An 18021-nucleotide genomic window follows, 5' to 3' on the forward strand; every position below is an offset into this window, starting at 1 on the left:
TAATTTTAATGAAGGTTATCTGATATATAGAAAAATACTTCTACGGTGGCTGCATTAATAACTCACTGCAAATACACTTGGACAAGAGAGAGTACTGTCTACTGGGTATTTTTGTCCTATATCATGTCTTTCTCAAGTAAGAAGATATAATCAGAAAAACCTTCATACTGTAGTGAAACCAATACTACTGACTAATATGTTTTCTACTTTTAGTTAAACTATGGCTTTCAAGAAATGTATTTATGATATAATATGTGAGTTGTCTGATCAATTGAAATCTACCTGCTTAACAGACATTAAAAATCATGAATCAAATTAGTCTTAATACAAATATGAGAGCGTTTCTCTTAATAATATATTATTGTTTCATTTTTCTTGCATTCTAATTTTTAATTTTTTAAAACATTTTCTTCATATTACTAAGACTGTTTCACAGCTGCAACTACTAGATATTTAATTATTATTTTATTTGAAATGAATTTTATGTACTTTAATAATCAACAGGACTCTAAGAGATAGAGGTTGAAGGAAAACATGATTTGTTGTGTGAATCATTCCATAGCCATAACAGTTTCTTTAATTATTATCTTATTGTCAAGTATCCTTATAGGGAATTTTTACATTTTCTGAAATTAATACATGTTTTGTCTTTGTGCTTTACTTTTGTGCTTGCAGATCAGTCTTCATTTGATTTTGAATAGTTTTTGTATTCCCTGAATTTAAAAATCTATGCAAAAGAATATGAACCACAGTTGTGAGTTGTCAGGCACTAAATAAGAGCCCTCTCCTGTTTAAAATATCATTTTAATGATGTCTTATGGTTTAAAATTTATTATTTTTTTCCATATTCAATATTTATTGAATTGAGCTGTTTTCCAACAAAACGGTGTTATATCAGCTCTGTTACAGGTAATGAATCAGATTCACTAGATATACCTGAATAAGACAAAGGAGTTGAAAAAGCCAGTATTCCAAGATTCTTTTTGTCCTAGTTTTTAAAGTACATCAGTCTCAGAGTGTAATCAAAATTAGAGATTCCTACATTCTTGCAACATCTCATATCAGTTTTCAAAAATGTTGTGCCTACAGTATTTATACTCTGCAATAAATATCTCCTTCTTCAATAATTTATAATACCCTTTTCTGTCCAGAACAGGCTATTATTTCAATAATTGTATATCACTTGTTTTTTTATGATGCCCTAATTGTTTTTAATTTAACTTGTATTGTTAGGTAAAGTGTTTTGTTTGTTTGTTTGTTTGTTTTCAGAATACATTTATTTTCTTTGATATCTGACATTATCCTAATGATAGCCTCAAGGTCCTGTGTTTGACTAAGTGATTGTGCTGAAACTGGAGGCTAAGATCAGAAGAGGCTTCCTAAGCCATAATTCTAGTAATTGACTCTGTGTATGTAATATGTATTGGCAGAACAGAATGAGTAATTTTGAAATGAATAATTTATCTGATAAATGTAGATTCTCACTTCAATATATTATATAAACAAAGCAGTTTGAATTATTCATTATTCTGATTTAACCAATTTTTGTAATCAGAAAATTACTCTAAATTTGATTGATAATGATAATTTCCCTGGGAACACTGACTCAGTAAGATCTGAAAATGAAGTGGTGATGTTTAACTAATTAGAAAATTTCTGGTAGACAGTAAACAGTTTCTGCTACCAAATTGGATAAATTTTTGAGCACCTGGTACTGTTGTTCATCACGTAGTTTTAAAATATGGTTCCTATGAATATTTGTGCATTGATTCAAAAGCTCACTTATTTGTACCATATGATTGGTTGAGCATTCATGGAAAGCACATATAAATAATATCTGACCAGTCAAAGTAAATTTGTTTAAAAGTACCTGTGAAGAGAAAATCAAGTTTACATTATTTGACTGAGCTTATAAATTGTGTGATTTATGGCTTAATCCTATTCTGATTCATGTTTACTCACCTCAGTGGATGAAGGCTTTGTACCATGTACAGAGCTGTTTGGGCATATGGAAGATTCTGACACAGCTTTCTGTTCTCCAAGCAGATGCAATACTGGTTGAACCTTGGCCTTGGCTCTTCTCCTCCTGCAGCTTTGAGTTGCATCAGTAGAAAACTGGCTGTCTGAGAGTTATCCCAGGTGAGGTATCTCTGTAGTATGTTCATGCTTTTCCTTCCGTGGTATGTAGTTTAAGATGGTAAATCAAAAATCTTGCTGTCCTCAGAAATGAGCAGCAATTTATTGTGACTGCTAGGAATTTTCTCCCATGATTATAGATAGGAATGACACCTGTGGTTCTTTCTTTTGCCTGTACGAGAAGAAGGCGTGAAGATTTCAGGTCATGACAACATTTGCATGACCTTCAAGGAAGAAAAAAGGGGGGGGTGAATTCCAAGCCCCAGGAATTTGTTTGCAGTAATTAGATTGCTGAGAGGGATTTTTACTCCACTGGTGTTAGCTTTCCTATGTGAACACTGTATATAGCAGATAAAAACAAAATTTCTAAAAGTAGGAACTGCTATCTGGAAAAGTTATAAGTGCAATACAGTCTTTAGCTTTTCAGACATAGGTCAAATAAGAAGCTCTTCAGAACTTAGTGAATAGAAAAGAGTAAGTGCAAGATTGCTAAAACATTATGCTGGAAATCATATTCATGAGGAAAAAAGAATAGATTTCTATCCAACCACATAATTTCATACTTCACCTTCTCTTAGTATTAATGGGAACATTAGGACTGCTTCCAAGAAAAAGGTAAACTTTGGGGTCGTTGAAAGTTTATTTAGGGTGAGACAGACATACTAAAGCCCAGTGAAAATTTTAACATTAATAAGGGAAGAAAGTCAAACTCAGTTTTTGGTGACTATTTTAAGAATTTCACCTGAGGTCTTCAGACCTCACTGCCCCTCTCAGTATTGTTAGTATCTGATGAAAATGTGTTTTCAATCTCTGGCATTCCAAGACTGAAAGTAAATAATTCTGTCCTTGAACCATAGTGCAGATTAATTACTAGCTGGAAATTGTTCCTCTTGAACAGAGAAAATGAAAGTTTTTAACAAAGAGAATATTCATTAATCTTGTGAGATGTTTTTTTTGGAAGACTTCTGAGGGGAAAAACACTAACAAGCTTTAGATATAAGGCCAAATTTTCTGTATACTTGTATATCACATGTGTCCCAAACAAGATGTTATAATAGCTGTGTGTCCTTGTAATGTCGAGTGAGATCTTTGGCTACAATGAAGACAGAATATTTGCTTGGAGAAGTTAAAGCACTAAATAAGTATTTTTGGACTGACCCAAACAGCTTTGTTTTAACAAGACACTTAAAATCAGATACTAGCAGTTTGAAGAAAATGATTTAAAGAAAGACAATGGAAATATGCAATAAAGTAGACAGACATACATCACTTTAAGGTTGTATAATTAAAATATACGTTCTTTATCAGGAAGTTTAATCCATATAGGAGGCAGATGGGCAAAAATAGATGTGTATACGGGTACCTTTATTACAATTTCTTAGATTTTGTACTCATTGTAATTTAATTGTGTTACTTCAGCATTAGGTGTGATGGGAATGATTGCAGCACTGGCTTACTTGGAGCACAAGGTGTGCTGCTCTAGCTTACCAGCTTGGATGGTATACTCTGTGTCATCTATTTGACATGGTCTCCTTCTTGGGCAGAGTCAACTCTTGCCACTGCCTGTAGCCACACATCACTTCTGTAGCCAAGCAGCCCCAGGCTGGTTTGTCATGCCTCTGCTCAGAGGCTAAGATGTGGGTGATTCTGTCCAAGGGACTAAGGAAATGTCTTTTCTGTTCCTCACTTTGTTTCATGACTTCCATGTATAGCACAAGCTTGCTTGTGAGAGCTTGTCTGCACAATAATTTTGAGATAGTCTTCAAAACTTTAGCTTGCTTTATCCTTTAAATTCAAATGTGGTCTATGTATTATATGTGCTCTCTTTTGATCCATAGAGTATGTGTTTCTGTCATAGGTTGTAGGTGGCAAGCTTGATTCTTTAGTTATAGAGCAATGTCTTATGGGACCTTGGAGCAGTTTCTCTTATCAGCAAAAATTGTGAATATCCCACAAATACAGATGAACTGTGGAGAAGTAGGCTAAAGATCTTATTTTTTCATGTGTTCACTTAACAGTAGAATAAAATTAGATAATGTTTCTCTGTAATTGTGAAAACCACTTTTGACTTAAAGGAAAGAAACTCCTTCTGACAAAGAAACTCCGGAACTTGAAAAGTCTTCCTTTCTTGAATAACTCTAAGCTTGGTACTTTGGATCAGACAAATACTAGAATATTGTAGGTTGGGGAAATGAAGATTAGAAATAAGTTCTCCAGGGCTGCTACATTAAGTAAGACTTGATGAATGATTTCTGTCCTGTTTTATGGCCACTAGGACGGGGACTATGCTTGGCACTCCTTAAACATCTGCATTTTCCATAGGTATATTTTGTGTGTGGCTGCACACCCCATGCAATAGGTACTTGGTCATTATGACCAGACTTAACAGCAGAATTCAGGGTCACAGGTGAATCAAGAACAGTGTGAGGGTGTAAATGTTTGTGGAGACTTCCATCAAATAGTCATAATAACCAAACCCACATTCTTAACATTAACTGCCAGGTAACACTTGAGTTAAAGGAAGCATATGCTTGAAATGAATTTCTTGCTGCCATCTAGTGTCTAAAGGCAAAATGACAAGGAATTTTCTAGAGTTCCAAGTACTGATTTTACATTCAACATCAGGATATTCCTCATATTCCTCTTAATGTCTCAAGTGTAGACAAAGACCAGTCCTAATAGAAAAGTTTTTAAGGTTTACCCTTAAGAAGCATGGGGAAGTGTAATTAAGCTTGTGCAAGAGAATTTTGTGAATTTCCCCATGCCTATTCCCAGCAGAATCATTTAATGAGGTACGAGAAGAAATGCTTAATAATCCTTACTTCCATGGTAGACAGGGCAGAGCCTGGATTTGCAATATTTGTCACCCTATTAATTTTCTCCATGAACTCAGCCATTGTACACGTTCTAGCAGTGTTGTACCATGCTCTAGAAAGACTGAAAAGGACTGTTGCCCCCATTGTATAGAACTTAATAGGAAAAAAGATGTAGCCTGCACTTTACAGGGTGGTCTAACTGAGACAGAGATGACATAATCTATTACATGAATTTTTAGATTAATTTCCCTCATTGTGCTTTTCTTCATTCTACCTGTTTTTGCTCATGAGCCTTTGCTTTCCTGTGCTCCTGTTTTTATATCTAGAAAGTACGAAACAATCTTTAACTCGTGCTCTTCTCAGCTGAACTATAACCTTTGGCTGATGGAAGAGGCTGTTACTCTGGGCTTCTTTGCAAGAAAGTGTCATAATTTCCACTTGCCTTCTGAAGGCCAGCTGTCTTAAGACAAACAGGAGTTGAATGCAACTGTAACACTTCTTGTGGCAGGAGGTGTTTGCAGTAGTCTAGCTCTGACTTTTTGCTAAATTCTTACTGATGATTGTGATTGTGAGGAACCCACCCCATACATCCTTGCACTTACACAGATGTTTATTGGAAACATCTGAAGAAACTCTGACACCCATATTTACAATATAATGAATGAAGACAGTGGTAATAGGAAAATATTGAAGAAAGACAATGCAAAATCACTCAAAAAGTGAGTAGATATTAAGAGATTTGCAAAGCAGGGAGAAAGGATGATTTTGCACTGAGAACAAGCATCCACTGTGTTCTCTGTTCCATGCTAACCTCCACAGCTAGATCATCTAGTTCTTTAACAAATGTTTGACTTTCTTTCCAAGCTGTACCAGACCCATCATGCGTTTTCTTGCCAATGAAGTATGGTCGTGTCTTTTTGGGTCATTTTTTGAAGAGCCGCACTTACTATGCTGATTGAAAACCCAAATCTTTTTAGTTCTTATCTACTGAAGCCAGTGCTCTGTGAGAAATTGGTACACATCTTCCTCTTCCCTGTCAAACAAGTAAATATCTTGGAGGGTGGGTTCTTGGCTTGAAAAAAATGTTCTGTAATGTCAGTCAATGGAACTTAAAATGTTTAGCTTAATTCAGTGATGACTTAGGTCTGTTGACTTTAATGAAATTATGTCTGCATAGATGAGGGTTTGAATTATATAAGTGCAAAAAGCATCTCTTCATTCTGTAGGCTTTGGAAATGTTGTTGGCTTAAACCACTGGAACAAACTACCCGGGAGAGAAGTGAATTCTCTCTCTCTTGACATTTCTAAATAAGACTAAATGCCTTTATGGTAGACATATTTTATTCAAACAGAAATGATATGGCTCAGTGCAAAACTACCTGGATGAAACTCTGGCAGTATTATACAGTCAGATGTCTTTTTGGACTTCAAAATCTAGGGGTCTTCGATGTTTTCTGCCTTCTTTAATGCAGTTTCCTGTTGGTTATATTCATTGCTTCTTAACTAAGCCTGTAAACTTTTGGGGAGCCAAAACCTTTCTGTAAATTTGCCTGCAAAAGGACTGTAGAGAATCTAGTAAGTGGTTGAGGGGTACCTTCCTGTTGACAGTAATGCTGAATAGTTGTTGACATATTAAGGCACTAAAATCAGAAAATCATTCTCGAAAGAATGTTGAAAACTTTGTAATATGCTTAAGACATATTTACTTGTCTTGTCTTAAGTCGTAAGTCATGGACCATCATTTGGGTTTGGTGCTGACATAGCTTGAGGTGACTTCGAGGTGACTTTCAAGTTCTACTTCTTAGAAGGTATTATTTTAACTTTTTTTTTTCTTTTTTTTTTTTTTTCCAGTTTGAGTCACACATTTCAGTATCAGATAATATTTGCTTCTGTATTTAGAACTTATCTTTGCAACACTAAACTCTGGACATTCACATATTTTTTTTTGAGATGAAAGCCTAGCTGCTGGCACAGAAGAAAACAGTCTCTTCAAAGAAATGTCTGGACTTAATATCCATCCTTAAACCGGATCAGTTTAGCGTTGGCAAAAGCCCATTTGCAATCAATCTGCTAACAGAAGAGTGATAGAAAGGCTACTTTCCTTGAGTTAAATAACTGAAAGCAAGCCTTGAGGTCACTCTTTGGTGCATGGTTATCACATCTGTAAATAGAATTGACCAAATTTCTACAAGGAGATTTTCAATAATATATGGTTAGCTGTGCAGATCTAAATACAGTCTGAAGGGAAGGGAAGGAAAGGAAAGGAGGGACTTTAAATTTCAGCTGACCTTTCGGAAAGAGGTTATATCACATTGAATAGTGATAATTTAAATGCTCCAGAAATGCACTAGCTATGAATGTGCTTTCTGTTGAAAGATTGAAATTGAGTACAAATAGAGACAGCTAGATGCCACAGAGTATGTATTTTCACCAACGTAATTTCAGAATGGTGAGGTAAAAGCTTTGCTGATGTAATGCTTAGAAGTGCTCTCTTTCATGAGAGAAAGCAAAGCCCTAAATGTTTGTGCTGAACTATGGCAGCTGTTATTACTAGATGTTAATGTATCTCAGAAAAAAACAGTGACCTAGAAGGAACTGGAATATGCTAAACAACAGTTTTAAAACCAGTACTTAATAAAAGCTGTTTCCATAGGAACTCAGATCCATGAGAACTGACAAGGTTTTTTAGGGACATTGTGACTGGCATATAATAACAATAATAATAGTTCTTGTATTACATACATAGCTTATACATGTTATGTGTGTTTTGATTTCCTGATTTTATTTTTCAGAATAAAACATTGACTGTATTTTTTTTTTTCAAACGTGCTTCTTTTTAACTACCCCTTAAATTTCTGTGAATTCATTCATATTATTTACTGCAGGAAATTTACTTAAAAACAACTATGGACTGAAAAGTTTGTGCTTTGCTTGTACCACCACCAAGTATTCTCGTGGATTCCAGCCTGAACCCATGCCAGGCAAGTAGAGGAAGCTCCTTAGAGCTGGTGAGAAAATGTCATATCTGCTGATAAGAAATTGGATGGAACTCTATTATCCCTCTAGTACATTTTCTAATCACCCGTTACTGACCAGAGCCAGGGCCACATGACATCATCTCACGATCTGGTTCCTACTCATAATGAATTGCTCCTGACTATGTTATACTCAATAAGCTGGCAATCACATTCCCTTCTGCCAGCATCTGCATGATATCACAATCTGAAGCCTTCTTAGCAGTTTCACTTCTTATAGTCCCTGTACAAGAGGGACCTCATTCACTTTCTTCTGTATTTCCATTCACTTGGACTCATTTCATTTGTTTCATTATTTCTCTACTCATTCTTGGATAAGACATAGTATCCTGTAATTTGTAATGGGGCTGATTCCTTTGACAGGTTTGAGGCAGACCTGAATGGAAAAGCTGTTACAGGGTGACCAGCCTACTAGGAGATGGACTGATCCACCTTCAGTATTGAAAATTGCTCTGGAATTCAGCTACTGAGACTTTGTAGTCCAGCCATGTACATGGCAAGGATAAATTACCCCATCTTGCCTCCCTGCACCTTCTCCTCTCTACTCCCTTACCTGTGTAGATGGCTCTATCTGGGGTGTGTATGTGTGTTAGTGTCACATTCACTGATTAGCAGGTGGTGTGCTTTTCCTTAGTGGTATATTTAAGGAGTGCATGGGGATCATCTTCCACAGTAATACAAAAAGTACTATGTTATTCTCAAGATAATGAAGCTGTATTTGCTAATGCAACTTGCAAAACAGTTCTTTAACAGAAATGATTCTCAAAAGTATGTCCAAAGTCCTTGTCTCCTAATGGTGTAGATTTCCTCAGAGACCACCCCTAAAAGAGAAATCATTTGGTTTGTCAGTGAGACAGATCTATTAAATAATAAAAGCCACTGGAAATAAACATAATCTATTTTATTGGCATTTCTACACATTGAACTGTAGGGGGAGGTAAGGTCAGATGTTGAATATACAAGGCAACAATTGACAAAATAACGTACAGCATTTGTTTGGTGTCCACCCAAGGATTTGCAGTGCTGTTAAAATGGTAAAGTACATAGCAAATATTTGATGTGCCAAACCACAGAAGACGGTTGATGATGGTTATGGAGTGGAAGAGACTCAGTAAGTAGTCCCTGTAGTGTATTTATTATACTGTACATTTTGCACATGCTATTTATTATACTGCTAGTAATATGTTTGTAGTTTTTTTTTTTCTTTTTTTCTTTTTTTTCTTTTTTTCCCCATAATATATTATCATGAACAAAGACACAGCAGGAGAGTTTTACTTATTGTGAAATAAGAGTTATGATTCTTGCAGTCTCCTTCCTTGCATAGAAATCAAGTTAAAGTTTTGAGGAAAGAACAATTCAGAAGTATTTTATTCCTATATAGAAAATTGTTCTGGAAATAAAGTTAGATGCAAGAACAACTTTAAAAAAAAAACACACAAAAACACAACAACAAAAATATACACACAAAAACAAACAAAACCAACAATGAGACCCTAAAAGCAAAGAGAATTGAGCTAATTAGGAAGATGGAGAAAGCTGATGTTTTGAACTTCTCCTATTCTCCATTCATTTGCTTCCTTATTTTTCTATTAACTTTCCCACCACCACCATTCATTTATCTATTTAGTTTTTGTTTTGCTTTTTCTCCTCCTGACATGTCTGCAGTTCAGTCCTTTGCTCTAACAAAAACTTGCTGTTGCAGCTAGACAACTCACTTGCCATGAGCAATGCAGCTGTGCCAAATCAGAGCTCAGCATATGCCGGACACCTCTGGATGTGGGAATATGACATCCATGTGGATGTATATGCTACATGCAACATCTCTGTGGTGTGAGAACATCTGAGAAAGAGGCTTCCTGGTGGTCTGCCAGTGTGTTTTGCTGTCCAGCTCTGTCAGGTTCTCAGGACCGGAGGTGACATTGCATTTATTTTGTGTGTGATAAAGCAACCTGGAGCAGGGCTCATTGCTTAATGTATAATGCTGACCCTCCATTTTGAAACTGAGAAATCATGAATGTTATATAAGTTTTTCTCTTGTAACCTAGCCTGGATGATTCCTTAGGATCTATTCTGTTTTCACTTGCACTGTTAGACCTCAGCAATTTAGTTGATTTCAGTTGTAGAAGAATGTAATTTGTTTTTAATGTTACACTTACAAACAATTTTAAAACAAAAACACACAAAACAAAACAAAACAAACAAACAAAAAACAGAAAAAAGGAAGAAAGTGCCCAATTTGTATTACTACAGAGCTATCTATGGTCTAAATGTGGACCACTTTTCAGAACAGAAATTGTCTGCAAGACAGACTTCTGTCCTTCAAATACTTGGGCTGATACTTTAAGCTTGTGAATGTCCTGCTTGAAGGTGGGACTCTCAATTGCTTGATGTTAAACATGTGCATAAGTGTTTGTCAGACTAAGTCTACAACTTTCTTCTCAAGGCATCTACGATTTACTGTGTGCATTTGCTAGGCAACTTTAAACAATGCACCTTTATTCTGTTTACGGCAGCTATGGATCTATTTCTCTGTGTTTGTGGAAATCCACATTTGGCATTTTCAGGGATGCCTGAGCCAAGCTCAAACCTCAGTGTTTGGATATGGGGTGATGGTAGACACATGTCTTGTCAGTTCCATGGTTTTGTTATTTTTTAAATGTATTTGATTATACACTGGGCTTATATAATGAAAACAAAGCTTTCATTAGTCTGGTTTGGGAAGGGCTGTGGTTGAAGCCGGGGGGAGAGGAATGACAGAGAAGGATCATGGGGAGGGAGGCAGGGTAGAATGAAGGAAGACAAACAACCAATGGTGCTACAGCAACTGAGGGGAAAACTTCTGAAGAGAGCATTTGAGAGATGAGTGGTTAAGAGCTGGCTCTCTCCCAGCTCCTTTGGAGAAGTCAAGAAGTGGACTAGTGATCCTGATGTGTTCCTGATTATGAGCTGCAGGTACCTTTCTGCCTTTTGTGTGAGGCTAGTTAGTGTGAGCAAGGGGCTCTAGGAGCCTGGGAGTTCTGGGGTTTACCACTGTAAAAGTTCCTTGCCTCTCATGCTTGCTGTTTCCCAGGTGGTAGAAAGAGGGTACCAGGTGCCTTCCATAGGTGGGCTCCTCTGGATTTTGGGGAGATAAATAAATGGGCACCAGAAGGATCAAGCTCAGTGGAAAATAGTGGTCCCCTCAAGACTGTGTTTTAAATTAAATTAAAGTTCATTAGTTCTGATGTAGGGTTTTTATAAGTTGTATGGAATTCAGCATTGTGAGATCTGGTCAACTGAGAAGCAGGGGTGAACAAAGTCTATACATATGTCTCTTTGCTAAGGACATATTTCATCAATCAGAAATAGAAATGCTGTGTAATTAAGATGTCTGGATCTCAGCCAGTCTGAGACAGAATGATTGTCCAGTCACATCTGTCTTGTGCTCTCTTTACAGGGTCTCTTCACAGGTTAGGAGCAGTAATGAAATTAACGAAAGTGAAGATAATTTATGGTGATACGTGGAGCATGGAAAGTGGGCTGGAGTTTTTGTGAGTCTGAAAAAGCAGAGAACCTAAACTGTGGGGAAAATATCTCTCTCCTAAAGATGAAGGGCTAGATTCTCAATTGATGTACATCTCTGTAACTTGGCATCAGTGAAGCTATGCTGATTTACACCAGCTGAAAAATCTGGAAGGGAACAATGCACTTTTTGTTTAATTTTTATGTGCTCCTCAGACCATCCGTCACATTCAGTTGGAGAGGAATAACATTTGGTAGATGTTTAGTCTTGACTTTTTTTTTTTTTTTCCTGAAATGGGAAGTGAATTAAATGAAGTGAAGACAGAATAAGGCAGTTTTATTATTAAAGCTAACTGAACAGTCTGAAAAAAATTAAAATAAAATTAAAAAAGAATTTGTCAAATAATTTATTTGACATCATGGCAAAATATGGGCAAATGCATTAATTTTTTTAAGAACTAATAAATAAAAATGTAGAGAAATAGACTGTGGTGGATATGACTAGATTTACAAAGAGCTGGCTGTAAAAAACAGTCTGGCTAATCTACCTCTTTCATAGTGTATAAGGTCTCTAACTGTTGCACCTTTATCATCTACTGGTATCAATGAGTGCTGAATATCAACAGAAGAGCTAAGATCAGGGGGTTATCAGTTCTGTTTTAGGTACCAAATCAGAATGTGAACTGATGTCTGTCTTTACCTGCTGAGTTCATTTTTCTGCAGTGGTAGAAATCACATGCTAGAGCTGTTGTGTACCCTTTACAAATGGCTCCTTCTGAATAGAGGGTGGTAGAGTGGTGGCTTGTTCAGAGACAGGAGCACTGTGCCAAAGCATTAGAAATGATTCATGGAATGAGATCTATGCTCACCCAGAAGGAACAAGTGATTGTAAGGGGCTCCTTTCTGTTTTTGCTGAAGCTTATTGTCAAAGTTGGAGGGGAAGAACAGGCAATGCCAAACTGCTGGCTCCCTTGTGCGTAGACAAGTGTTAGACTGTAAACAGGGCTGAGGATCTGGCAGACTTTTTATCCATCTCTCCAAAATGTTGGCCCATACATCATCATTGGCACTGAGCAGGAAATGACTGATGCCAGCAAAAGCATTGGAGCAGGTCAGTTCCCCAGTGGACCAAGGGATTGGATTTAGACTTCGGGAGTTCCCATTTAGGACATGTTCTGCTGCTAGGCAATACACATAACATTACCATTATTACAACTGGATGGTAGGTCACAGTCCAACCTGTACAGATTAAAATAAAACAAAACAAAACAACAACAACAAAAAAGAGTTTGACAAGGGTGTTGCAGTTCAATGTGGGAAAAATATAACTAAAATATTATTGTCAAACCTACTGACCAAGCTGTACAAACTACCCTTGCATTCGTTGGGAAATAGCTATTTGGGAAATGTACTTCTTTCAAAGAAGATCTTGAAATTTCTAATTATTAAATTTTGCATTTGAAATCAGAAAAGACAGGTGTGTGATATTTTAAACAAGACATGAATTAAAAAACAAAAGTGAAACAAAACAAAAAACATTTTGGGATAGACTCAGTGAATTTGGAAACACTCAAGAAGCTAGGTTTACCTCCCAGGCAGCATGGCTAGGACAAATAGCTGGGGAGTGCAGGGAGAAGACCACCTTGCTACACAACAAGGCAGGTGGGGCTGGACTGTGGCGAACCAGCCACCAAGCTGGTGACATCAGGGAAAGCTGATGTTTTGAACTCGTTTGAACTAGTTCAAGTTAACTAACCCAGTGTGAACTGCAGTAGGAGAGGAAATGCACTGGGCGCAAACTTAACTCACTTTTCTTCCAGCATGGAAAAAACAAGGAGATTTGCTGGCAAATCGTCTTGTGAAGAAGCTAGGAGAGAAATGATCAGCTCTGGCTTCTGATGGTGGGTGAGCAAGACTTCATTGTGCACTTTTTCTGACCTACAACCCGCATGTGGAATGTGCATAATCTTGTGCAAGTGTGTGGGCAATTTGAAGTTATGCGCTTTACCAGGAGAGGCCATGAGGCTCAGCAGAGAGTGGAGAGTTTCATCACATTACATAGCAGCCCAAGTGAGTAAATATTATGTGGGTTGTGCTGGTACACAGTAGTACACCAAGTGTTGCTTACATGGCTTTAGAGGTGTTCAGTCTGATTCAGTGGCTTCCCAATACATTTAGTGCCAAAGACCTATATAGCAGTATGCTTCTCTTGGACAGATAGGTCTTGAAAACATAAATTCCTGTGTGTGGTTACTGCACAACCAGGATCTGACTCATTGCTTCACAAAGCACTTTTAGTTGCTTTGGAAACATGTTGATATGCACTATACAAACCCAGTAACTATGCTACTCCAGTAACAGTCTACTACCTCAGAGTTGTCAAGAAAGCTTTGCTCTCTGCTATCTGCACCATAGACACTAGGAACCTCATGTGACGAATCAAACTGGATCCCATAGCTCCAATGACTCTGAATCCACCCACTCAATGACCCCAACTGATAGGGAGCTCTTAAGGGGTGCTAGTAGCATATAGTCCACTACAAAGTATTGCACATTTTTCTTTCCATACAGTAGAGGGTAGTAAAATACTCAGAGACTGTTTGCAAGGAAAGAGAACCAAACAGTAGAGCAATTGAGTGGAAAATAAACAAAAATGTCTATTTTTAAACCAAGCTAAATCCATATAATTTTAAGTGGGGAATCTTTTGAGTCCTTGTAAAACGAGTTCCTTAAGTGTTTGACTGATGCTATTTAAATGTGTAATGACTTGGGCTACAAAAAAAAAAAACAAAAAACAAAAAACAAATGTATTCATTGCTTCTCTTTCAGGATGAAAGTATCAAACATTTTAATTGTGTTCTGCATGTTTAGGATGCAAACAAAAGTGTTCATTGTGAACCTGCCAATTAAAGGAGCTGCCAGTAGGAAAAGGAGACGTGCCTGTGGCTTTCTTAGGGTTAGCTAAGGTCAAGTCTACAACTAATGCACAGGTTCTTAAAGAATTTTGGCATCTGAATGCATGAAAATCCCAAGTAATACTTGACTCTTTCTATCAAAAGTTTGGTAGCTGTTTTTCTCTGAAAGCAATGTCTGCAGAACAACAATGAGGCTTTATTTTTTTTATTTTTTTGTTTTGTTTTGTTTTTACTTAAAGACACATATAATGCTTAAAGAAGCAAAGCACTGTCCAAGATGTTAGTACTAAGAACCTAAAGGACTGCCCTTGATCTTCAGAGTATGGTACATAACTGATCTAGTCTAACAGTTAGCTTATAAACCATGTAGGAAACCAAAGGAAGCTGATGGAAGCTGAATCATGTGCTTCTAGTTAAGGAATGGTTTAGAACTGTACTGTTTGCAGAGCTTAGAGTTTTGAAGTAACAACTTCATTTCTATTAAGTCATTGTCTGCATATTTCTATAGTACCATTTAATTACACGCAAATTAGTTCAGTAACATCATATTTCTCTTCCAAGCACTTTTTATTTATTTATTTATTTATTTATTTATTTTAGGATTTCACAGAAGTCTATAACCTGTGGAATTGATTTCCAGTCATGTTCTTCTACCAGCTGAGACTGATAAGACCTAAATCCCAGCTCACTTATTCCAGAGCAATCGGAATTACGAACAGACAAGGCATGCTGGCACAATGATCTGTGAAGAGCTGAGAATCTGAACCAGTGTTACCTACTGCAGAAGAAAAGCTGTATTTAAATTCATGTATGAAATGGAAGATATTTAATTTACATTTATGTAAAGGTTCTAAGTTGGTTTATCTAAATTGCATATTTCTATCTCAGGTGATGGCACTTCATAGGAAATTCACCTTTGGGTGTGTATATACTGAGTTTGTGCTACTTAATTCTTTGCATTTTATTGGTAACTATTACTAAAGATTCAGAAGAAAATTTTTAAAAAAGATAAAACAAACATCAAAACAACAACAACCTGTAAGCCAAATCTAATTTATTTTCAAGAATCTCCAGTTATCACTCACATATCCTTGCCAAACATGTCATTTCTCTTAGCAACGGTACACATGTCTTTAACAAGTATTTTAACCTGTGAAAGTCACAGAGCACATTTCTGAATTGCAAAGTTATGTTCAGATATCACGGGGTTTATAATGATAAATTGCTTCCCCTTCTTACAAGGTCATGGAAGCTATTCTTGCAGGGTACACTCAGTGTTTCAGCGCAGGTGGTTTGAATGAATTTTTGTCTTTCCAGTGGAATCTGGCTTTACTTTATTGTAGTGTTATGTCATTGTGTATGTGGAACAGTGCACACACAGTTGGTGAAAAATGTTATTTCTACAGAGAAAGATTCTTTTGCAAAGATAAGAGTAGTGTAATACATTTTATTTTTTTTGGTAATTCATTTGTATTTTAAAGTTAAATTGTCATCTGACGTAGGTCAGAGTAATTGTTAGATGGCAACTTGGTAGAGATACAACTAGATGTTTCCAAAATTCTCCTTTCAGTTTTGCATGCACATAATGGGTAGTGCAGTTTTTAGTGCTGTTTAAAACCCCCTTTAAAACAGGTCTTTCTGGGTTGCCAAATGTTAGCAGTGGAGATACAGACAAAGTAAAAGACTGACCAGTATTTTACAGCCACATTGGTGGTTGTTTCTGTCATCACTTTGGGATGTGTAAGGCTGAATGATGTGGCAACATAGCTGACTTTGATTGTATGTCTGCCAGAACCACAAATCTGTTGCTGTATGGAATGTACCTTTTTTCTATTTAATAAGTGAAGGCAGAAACAATAGATGGAGGTTCTCACATCTCTTCTATCTCTTTTTCCCATCTTTGGATTGCCTGCTAAGTGCTCCAAGTTCAAACTAACCTCTGAATTTGATATACAGGATCCTGCTATCTCATTCATGTCTTTGTAAGGCACATTAATACTTAGCAATATCATTAAAAAATCGTCTTTACTCCCAACATGTAGTTAACCAAGTAGGTCAGACAGACCTGCAATGAAATCACATTGCCAGTGTCCTCTTTTAAGCTTTCTACAGCATCTTGTTTCCTCCAAGGCTATCTTTTAGACAGTGAGTTTCATAGGGCAAACCTTATTTATGGCTTGTTTAGTGCTAAACGCTATTTTGGTGTTTAAAAGATTCATCATAAACATAGTCCAATGTACTTATAAAAACAGCTTTGCCTGACCCAGTGCCTTAATAATGTTCTTTAACTTCCCTTTAATCTTTCGGAAGAAACATTTTAATAGCCACTGCAGTGTAATTCACCAGTTCTTGAACTTTATTCTGGAGTACTGATTTTGCTTTCTGGTAGAGCTTTTGGGTATAGGTAACCTTATGGTTAGATCTGGATTTAAAAAAAAAAAAAAAAAAAAGCCTTGAGAACCTCTTCTGTTAGAACCTCAGATCCACATAACTGGCAAGAATAAGAATGCTGATATAATTGGGGATTAATATCTTTTATTTTCCTGTAGGAATTGGTAGAAGATAGGGTTAGGCTTTTGGAAAGGAGGGCTGTATCAAGTCTGATTTACTGCTGGATTTGTAAGGGTTTGGGAGAAGGCTGGCAAACTCATAAGCAAATATTTTATTTTCAGTATTCCTGGACAAATTTTCCATTTAAGGAAGGTTTGGGATAAGGCTAGGGAACTGGAAAAAAACATGTCTATAATAGCTTTTTGTGGGGTCTTCAGAGGTAGAAGTATTATGGTGTAGGCAGGAGCATATGCTTCATATTAGGTATTCCAGTACAGTTTCATCCTCTGTCTACAGTACATGTTAATTTTAGGGCTAGGGATAGAATCGTGCTTTCAGAAAAGAAGGTAGAAAACCTTTTTATTCTTGCATTCTGCTAGACTGGCAGAGATAGGATTTAAGTTTGCATAATCAGGAACAAATACTTTATATTAAAATTTACCATGAAGATTGGTCACTTTGAATTAATAAATTTTAGGCTTAGGTTTAGGCTGGCATTATGGCCCAAAAGAGGGAGGCTGTATCAGTCAAACTCACAGTTTGATTGTTTAGGACCAACAGAGCTAAGAAATAAGGTTGGTTGTTAATGACTCAATCATTTTTTCTTCATGAATCAGTCCCTTGGCTGCATTTCAGTTTTTGCTTAAAAACGGGAGCAGAGTTAAGAAGAAAAGGCTTCCTGAGCCCAGCTTGTCACTGAATCTGGAATGGCTTCAGGGATAGGAAACAGGTTAGTGTCATAAAAGGTAAAGGACGTTATTCTGATTTCTTATGAAAACAAACTGTGTGGATTTGGGAGGGGCGGAGATTGAGAAAGACTATTGGTGATGATACAACTAGTGCCTTTAATGTGTTTTATCTGCAAGAATTAGTTCACTGCCCATTTATTAAGTAGCAAGATGGCTGGAGTTTATCTCAAGTTTGAGGTAGGAAAAGGCTTGACCTGAAAGCTTAGGACAAGGGATGATGTCAGTGACTGATGTTTCAAGTTCACATTTTCCTGTAGGGATTAGTCCTACAATTACATTTCAGGCTAGATTGGAATTGACTTTTGAGTGCAGAAAATAA

The 18021-nt window shown here is 36.7% G+C and overlaps 1 long non-coding RNA gene across 9 annotated transcripts in view; it reads left to right on the top strand.

Annotated features, from left to right (window-relative positions):
• The window catches only part of LOC137856885 (uncharacterized), a 211287-nt gene that overhangs the window by 132624 nt on the left and 60642 nt on the right, over positions 1-18021 (top strand). For 8 of the 9 annotated variants that reach the window (XR_011096843.1, XR_011096849.1, XR_011096847.1 and 5 more), the window contains 4 exons: positions 2047-2139; positions 11424-11517; positions 13309-13389; positions 15004-15211. This is a non-coding gene — a long non-coding RNA (uncharacterized lncRNA). The other variant, XR_011096851.1, reaches the window with a different exon arrangement.

The sequence above is a fragment of the Anas acuta genome, chromosome 5 (genome assembly GCF_963932015.1).
Source record: "Anas acuta chromosome 5, bAnaAcu1.1, whole genome shotgun sequence".
Lineage (NCBI taxonomy): Eukaryota > Metazoa > Chordata > Aves > Anseriformes > Anatidae > Anas > Anas acuta.